The 8,931-nt window shown below is 38.2% G+C and overlaps 1 pseudogene; it reads right to left on the reverse strand.

Annotated features, from left to right (window-relative positions):
* Positions 1-1,386: 1,386 nt before the first annotated feature.
* The window catches only part of LOC102501937 (olfactory receptor 148-like), a 17,808-nt pseudogene continuing 10,263 nt past the window's right edge, over positions 1,387-8,931 (reverse strand).

Genomic DNA, 8,931 nt, shown 5'->3' on the forward strand with positions numbered 1-8,931 from the left:
TTTGAGAGTAAAAATGGAATACAAAAACTAAAAATGTCGTGAAAACTAAGAGTCAGTATATACATATAGGTCACCAGTAAATAGTATCCCTCGTTTCTCTGTAATTTGAATTGAGAAGCAATTATCAATTACAGTGTTGTTGGAGGTCAAGTTAGAAAACACGACTTGATGAGAAAACAAAATGAGTGTGCTAATTGAATGCCAAAATTAGGCTATCTTCTGAACTTCAACAGCAGTGAGGCCTCCCGCTGCTCGTACAATGAGGAGTAAGTTGGGATATTGACGGTTTGGTGCAGTAGGAAATCCATGGCACAGCAGAGTCCAGAGTGCTCAGGTCTAGACATGCCTTGACCATACCCCAATGTGACGTACAGGGCAAGTAGTTACTCTCATGTTTCAGTTCCACCATCTACAGAGAGGGATTATGGTCCTGAATACAGGGAAATTAAGGGACAATCAATACGTAAATAGGACCTATGTCAGTTCCCATTTTACTAGTTATGGCTGAGCGCCTTTTTTGTATAATGAGCTCTGGAAGGAAGTAATCTGGATGGATGACTGAATTGCCAAGCATTTCATTTAGGTCAGCCAAGTGGTGAAGAGACTAAGAACAGGGGCTTTGGTATTAACTGGATCTGAGTTTGAGGCCTGGTTTGCTGCTGAATGTGCAACCTCAGACCTATTACTGCTTGAAGTCATTAAGCCTCAAAACTCTTTCACAAAATGCAAACTCTCTGGGGGTGGCTCTGGGGGTGATGTAAAGATTATATAAGATGGTGTACATGAAATGCTCACAAATGTCCAGAAGACAAATCACGCCATATAAATATAGCCAATAGTTTTCTTAGCATACTGGAGGAACTGAAATGCTTGCAGGTGAGTAGGGAAATACAATATACGTGGAGCAAAGCACCATGAAATGGAAGTTGGTTTGACCTAGAGAAGGCCTACTGGAGGGTGCTTCTTGGGCTGCCACAGATCTCTATCTTCGACCAAGCAAAATAGGTTCCCTATTATAAGCCTACAAAATATGTCTCTAGCTGCTAGCTATACTCACTAGTTTCCTTACCTAGAGTTAAGAAATAGATAACAATATTTATAAGTCATGTTTAGGGTCTCAGGTATTATAGAGGCAAATATGCACAGAAAATATTATGTGAACAAATTATGACAGTTTTAATGGAAGCATTTCCATTACATATTTATTTATTTGAAGGGAGTTAATACGAGGATGATATTTGGACATATAAAGTTCTAAGCTCCCTTATGAAATTCATAATTTATTCCTGAATGGAAAGTACATTTGGGAGCACTCTTTTCAGGGATCTTTTCACTTCCGTGTTCCATAAGAAATAGATTAATGAGTTAAGCATGGGAGAAACAATATTATTTAGTATTTACACTATGGCCCGTGTTCCATAAGAAATAGATTAATGAGTTAAGCATGGGAGAAACAATATTATTTAGTATTTACACTATGGCCCCAAGCAGGGGGTTGCAGATAGATGATGATCACAGGTCCATAGGCACAGAGGATGGCAGTGAGGTGGGCACTGCAGGTGGAGAAATCTTTCTGTCTGCCCTTTGCAGAAAAGATTCTCAAAATAGCATTCCCAATGCGGGTGTAGGAGACACAAACACAAAGCAAAAGCACTAACACCAGAAAGTCCACATTGATGGAACTCACTCTCTGGGCAAGGGTGCTATCAGTACTAACCAGGGGTAAGACAGCAAGAATACCACAGTACAAGTGGTCGACCTGGTTGGGGTCACAGTAGGTTAACTGAAAGGGAAAGGTGGTCAGGGTGGTGGCTTGAAGACAACCCACCAACCAGACTCCAGGTTTCATGGTGAATGTATATCTCAGAGGGTGACAAATGGCCACAAATCGATCATAAGCCATCACAGAGTAGAGACAACCTTCACTAGAACCCAGGAAGTGATCGAAGAAAAGCTGTGCAGCACAGCCCTCGTAGGAGATGGCTCGACTCTGACTGGAGAGATAGAATAGCATCTTGGGGGCGTGTCAAAAAGAGATAGGAGCCCCAAGAAGAAATACATGGGGGTGTGAAAAGCATAAGAAGGAACGTTTGCCGTTAGGATGAGCAAATTTCCAAGCAGGGTGAAGAAACAGATGAAGGAGAAGATGACAAAGAGCACAGTCTCCAGTCCCTCTGTCTCAGGTATTCCCAGGAGAATGAACTCGGTCTGCTCTGTGTGATCCCTCACGTTCTAGGAGAGGTGGTCTGGGTTTTCACAGCAGATGTGTAAATGCAAATTCAGAGGTTGACTGTAATAGATATGACTCTAATCATCATCATCAATCTTTGTTTAAACATAAAGATGATGGTAAAATTAATAGACATTTATTAAAGACAATCAGGGTAGTAAAACATATGTAAATCTTTGTTTCTCAAGATATTTGCTTTCTTGAACAGAAATACAAAGCAAAATGAAATATTAACATGGTAAATTATTGGATGGGTTCAGAGAACATAGATTTTAATACTGAATGAGTTCATATACGTTAATTACACTCTACCACCAGTTCCACAGCAATGGATGCCCTAAAATAAACCAACCTTGAAGTCCAAGTCTCCTAATTCCTTTTCAGAGCATTCATGCAATTATTCAAAGATGTGGTCAAATACCCCAAATATTCTTCATAGGTTTAGTTGGTCTCACACACTTCTAGTTAGATCAATGCTTTGTGATATATAGCAAACAGCATTAGGGTTTGGATTGTAGTGATAATCACTCTAATTGGATACCCTTAGTTTGAACATTTTCTTGTTTAACAATGTTCATTTGCCTCTAAAGAAGCTAACAGTAACAAACTTGCTTATTAACATGGAATTTTCACTGTCAAAATTTAGCAGCTAAAGTGAATAATGTGAATTGAAGGTTTCAGTGAACTCGCACCATATCTAAAGATAAAGATGTGGAATATTTAGTGTTTTCTAACCATTGAAATTTTTGAATACTTAAAAATTAAGCTAAATTATTTTAGTTCTGTGACTATTTTTGTGTTTTCCACTTTCAAAAAAAATTTATACTTATTTTTCTGTGGTAAGAACTCAACGTAAGGCCTTTTCTCTTAGATTTTTAACTGTACAATACCATATTTTTTTTTTTTTTTGAGAGAGAGGTTTTCGCTATAGGGCGTGTGTGCTCGCCAGACAGACAGAGAGAAACATAGAGACAGAAAGCGAGAAATCACCTCCCAGGGGGGATGGTCACGCCGCAATCTCTTCTCCTCCATTCTCCTCTCGGGATCTTGGGCATGCACGCACACGCCCCTGGCATGAGTTTTAAGCCACTGGGTCCGGGACGCGAACCACAGTCAACTACATGGGAGTCCAGCGACATAGCCATTACGCTAACTGCTGGTTCCCATAATACCATATTGTTAGCTACAGGGACAATGTTGTGGAACTGATGTCTAGGACTTCCTCAACCTGTGTTACTGAAACTTTATACCCTGTTGATGAGCAATTTCCTTTCCCTTTCTCCTCTGCCCATGACAATCACTTTCCTGCCCTCTGCAACTATAAATTTGACTATTTGTTTTATATTTGAGGAAACAGAAGTCAAACAACTGAGTATTTTGAGATTGTGAACCTGCCACTAGAGTGTGCTGTGATCAGCGGTTCACAATGCTTGAGTACAAACCCTCTTACGAATGCTCCAGGAAGATATAACGTTTTCACTTTCAGTGTCTACTTTTATAATATCTTTCTGGATATCTAAAGTATATAAATATTTTTTAATTATTAATGCTCTGATTTGTAATTATACTTTATGGTCAATTTCACTGATACTCTCTTATAATTAATAGTTACTAGTGTTCACTTTATCTTCCATAAAAATTGGAAGATAACATTGGTAAGATAGGTTAATACTTTCCATATATCTGTACAAGAAATGTATGAAATGGAGTTTGTGTTCTATTAGACTGTAAGATCTCTTAAAGACCTTAGTTTTTCAGGACCAGCAGTTAACATAATGACTATGTTGCTAAATTCCCATGTAGTCAGTTGCGGTTCAAGTCCCAGACCCAGTGGCTTAAACTCATGCTGGATGTGTGTGCGTGTGTGCCCAAGATCCCAAGAGGATAATGGAGGAGAAGAGATTGTGGTGTGACCATCCTCCCTTGGGGGTGATTTCTCTCTTTCTATCTCTCTGTCTCTATCTGTCTCTCTGGCAATCACATACACCCTGTAGCAAAAACCTCTCCCCCCAAAAAAGACCTTAATTTTTCACTAAATTTGCAGCATTTAGTGCAGTGCCTGTGAATAGCTGAGAGTTGACTGTTTGATGAATGAATAGAAAGTGGGAAGCTTATCATGGATATGTTCTGACAGTCAGTTTCTAGAGTCACCACTGTGTCTCCCGGGGTAAGAAAGTAGCACCCATGAGTGTGATTACTTAAATCCAATTTTTGGTGGGTCCATGTGACTTTTTTTTGTTCTTTGACTATTACAAAGCTTTTCTATTAACTTCAGAAAACAATGATTATGGTGAGGCCGACTTTGGCATCAGAGTTCATGTCACTGAAGGGGATTTAGAAATTATTAAAATGTCCCTAGAGTATGTAATTCCTGAGCTAGGAGAGAAGATGAACTGAGTCTCTTTAAAACTGCTCGTAACTCATAATCGCCTCTTCTTGGAGGAAAGAAAGATAAATTGCAGTTGGGGCAAAGAATTAAAGAAGAAAAACAGGTCTCCCTGAAGGGGAAGAAAGAAAGTCATGATTAATAAGAAGTTCTATAACAAAAATTAATTAGTGTAAAAACACCTGAAATTAAACAATTATTCATTCAATAATAAATACTGGAATTATATGATTTATCTCAGTACATGTGATAATTAAATATAGCACAGCATTATCACAATATATTAGCAAAATTTATTTACTTCATTATTGTCTTATGCTACAGAGTCTATAGAAACTGTTGGACTGGGTTGTTTGAGTCTTTGATTTATTTGGGGTTTCTTGTTGGAAGTAAGCCAGTATCTTTCATTTACATTTTCAGATGTTTTTTGTCTGCTCCCCATGGGGGATCTCTGGACATGAAGTCATCTACTTTCTGTTCAAGTGGCTGACAAAAGTGCGCATGGCCCCTAGGGGGCCCCAGAGTCTGGGCCAGTGATCTCTGAACACAAGCATCCTAGATGGTTCCTGAACAATTTCATTTAGGCTTAAAGAATGGAGAGGGCAGACAGAAAACTAATGTGTAGGGAGTTAAGCACATTCCCAGGAACACGTTTCAATACCATGGCACAGAAGAAGTGGAGTACAATGTCCAGCTTTTACATTATGAAATTGTAGGCAATAAATAGAAAAAGTTGGGCCAGTGTGGTGGCTGAGGCAGCTGGATCCCACATGGCTGACTGTGCGGTTCCAGTCTTAGACCTGGTGGCTTGAAAAATGTCCAAATCTTGAGAGGAGAATGGAGAAGAGACTGTGGAATAGCCATCTCCCTAGGGGGTGCCTTCTCACTTTCCCTCTCTCTCTGTCACTCTCTGGTGAGTGCAAGTGTTCTATAGTAAATTTAAAAAGAAAAGGGAAAAGTAGGTATTTGAAGTCAAGATCAAATGAAAGGAAAATACCAAAGTATGAGATATTCTTACAATTGGGATGGTGCAGGCGAGATGGAAGATCTTATTATTGGCAGGAAGAGAGAAGACAAATGGGGAAAATAATGAGGAAAGATAAGGGTTTTTAATTTTATTATTATTTATTTATTATTATTTTTAATTTGATCAGAGAGAGATAGAGGGAGAGAAAGAGAGAGAAAGTGGGAAAACAAGCCACCATGCTATCTGCCAGCCCCAAACATAAGATTTTTAAGGCAGCAGATTTCAGTTTTAAGTCTATGGTCTTAGTAATGTTGGCTTCTTCATGGCTTCAGTTGATTTATATCTAAAATAAGGATAGTATTACACTCTAAGGACTGCTCTTGAGATTAAAGAGGATTCTGTAGTTTGAAGCATCTGACACATTGCAGGTACCCAGCTCAGTTCTCTACTTCTATCCTCTGTGCAAGGGTAAACACACTGGTGTGCCCTGACTCTCTGAGCCCGAGCAGAGCTCACACTAAGCAACTCACAGTTTGGGGAAGTAGTTAGAAAACACTCCTGGGACCCAAAGGAGGTCTCCTATGAATATTGTTTAGGTACAAAAATAACACGTAATTTAATAGATGGAGAACAACGTGCCTGATGCACCATGCCTGGCACTTAAGTAGGAGTCATACTAATACAAGATATCAGTCACACAGGGGCAAAGCCTGAGTCATTGTTTATCATTCTTAGTAGGAATAATAAACTTTAAATTAGTTAACTATTTATTTTACTTAATTAATGCTATTGGTGCGAGGAGCACTTTCTACTTCTTTAAAGATGAGAACTTACAATACAGAAATTGTAAATTACTTGCTCATAAACACACTACCAAAAATCAGACCTTGACGTCGGGTCTTTGGACTATGATCCAAGTTCTCTGTAACAGACCATGTTGGTTCTAAAGCAATATAAACATCATTTTCTGTAAGATCAGTTTTCTGCAAAAACTGACAGTGAAAAAAATCCATAAGAAATATCTCATGAAAATATAATCATTTTAGATTGAGATGTTATTTATTGTGATTTTTCAAAATTAGTTTGATAACTTTAAATATTATTTTTTTAAATCGTAAACACTCAAGCTCCTTACTGTTTCTAGACCAGCAACTAGCCAGGTTCATAGGCGTCAAAGACACATGGAACTGAGAACTGTCACTCGAACAGCAATTGAGGGCTGTCCCTGTAGGAGAAATAGACACAGCTTTCCTCTTTAAAAAAGTAGAAAGTTTTCCTAGCACCAGTAATTTTAAATAAGTTAAGTAACTTAGTTAACTTAGTTAAAATGTATCATTACTATACTTTTGAAATATTACAACTATTAACTACGGATGGATTTCAAACTTTTTGCACAAAAAATACACTCATACTTTAATTTCATCTTCCATGAACTTTCTGAATTTCCTTTGTGTGCATGTGTTAATTTGTGTGTTAAATCAGTCCTATCATCTGTGATCATGTTTCTGCTTAACTTAGTTTATACATGATCTTTCTACACACCAAAATTGCAGGTTATCAGTCATCATATAAAAATGATGTCTATTAATTCTGTTATCAATAATAAATCAGATAATAAATGTTGTAAGACTTTTGTACATGTTTAAGCATTTGTTGCTTAATCTTGAAATCTACCTTAGAATATACACAGTGAATAACAATCACAAGGCCTAAGAGAAGATATATACAACCACCAGCATGTATACGTATTTATTAAGTAATACAATAATTTTATGCATTTGGAGCATCTACTTACTTAGAGTGCTCATGTATGATAACAATAGGAAGTTTAGAGGAATTGCTATGGGAACATCGGAGGTGAGAGAACAAGCAGAACAGGAGCCTTAAACTCCGAGATCTTAAACACAGGGTAATGAGAAAAGAAAGCAGGTGGTCTTGAGCGCTGAAATGAATTGGACACTGTTTTCATAGCACACAAATCTCCCTTTCTGTTTTATGCAATCATGTTTTTTCACATTCAAAAGAAGACTGTTCATTAAAAGTCTATTTGTTTTTATTGATCATAACCAGGGATATGCGGCTTGGAGCCCAAAGAGCTTTATAAACCATGAAGAAATGTATTCTCTCATATAAAAGTCTGCTGATAACAAGGGCTCTGTTCCCTCAGCACTTCTCAGGGATCAGGATCCTCTGACCTGTTGCTTCTCCATGATCATGTGTTATTTTCCTAGTTCTCGTGTCCAGGATAGCTCAGAATACACCTGCATTCCCAAGAGTGCTCAGGATGAGGCTAACGTGAAGGGGAGGCCGTACTCTTTTCTTTGTTTTCTTTTCTTCACATCGCACATATCATTTCTTGTATCCCATGGGCCGGACTTAGTCAGAAAGTTCTACCAGCTTTAAGAGAAGTTGGGAATGTCTTTATTCTGAATGGCCATAGACTTAGCCAAACTTGGGGTTCCCATTAGTCTGAAAAGGAAGGCAAGAAATCATCCTGGGAAACACCTAGCAACACTCAGTCATAAGCCATTCCTTTGAGTAAAGGTACCTAAAGTAGCCACTATTTCTAGCTATTATACTATTTTGTTGTCTTTACACATATTCACTGCCAGATATTTTCTTCTTTATTTATTTGGTCATGTTTTTTCATTATTTCTTGCCCTTAAAATGTAAGGTCCAGGTAGAAAGGATTTTTGTCTGTCTTGTGTATTGCTTAATGCCATGTCTGGAACACTCCCTTGTATTCAGAAGCCCAACAAATACATTTTGACTAATGAAATGAATCACATGATTTTCTTTGAAAAGTTAGATTAATAGACTCATCAATTAATATTTTCTATGAAAAGAATGAAATTATCCACAACACTTAAACAAGATATGCATAAACATAAACAAAATGCATTCATATTTTTCATAGCTACTTTTGTTTGTTTGTTTTTTTGTTTGTTTTGTGGAGGTTTTTGCCTTACGGTCTATGTGTTCACTGAAAAGAGAGAGAGACAGTGACACTGAGAGGGAAAGTGAGAAATCACTTCCCAGAGAGAATGGCTACATGCAACCTCTTTTCTTCCATTTTCCTCCTGGGATCTTAGGCACACATGCACACGTACCTGGCATGAGTGTCACCAGATCTGAGACTCAAGCCACATTTGGCCCTGTGGGAGTCCAGCAATGTACAGCTTATGCCATCTGCTGGCCCCCCTAACTAGGTATAGTTTGATATATTGTGTCCTCCCACCAACCAGCACCATATGGGTGCTTCCTGATTCAGCTCCTTCTCTCTCCTGCCACATCAAATCTGCAGCAGCCTTTTCTTTCTCAGCTCTTGCCACAGCTGGGTCAGATAAT

This window comes from Tupaia chinensis, unplaced genomic scaffold, assembly GCF_000334495.1.
Source record: "Tupaia chinensis unplaced genomic scaffold, TupChi_1.0 Scaffold143562_1, whole genome shotgun sequence".
Classification (NCBI taxonomy): Eukaryota; Metazoa; Chordata; class Mammalia; order Scandentia; family Tupaiidae; genus Tupaia; species Tupaia belangeri.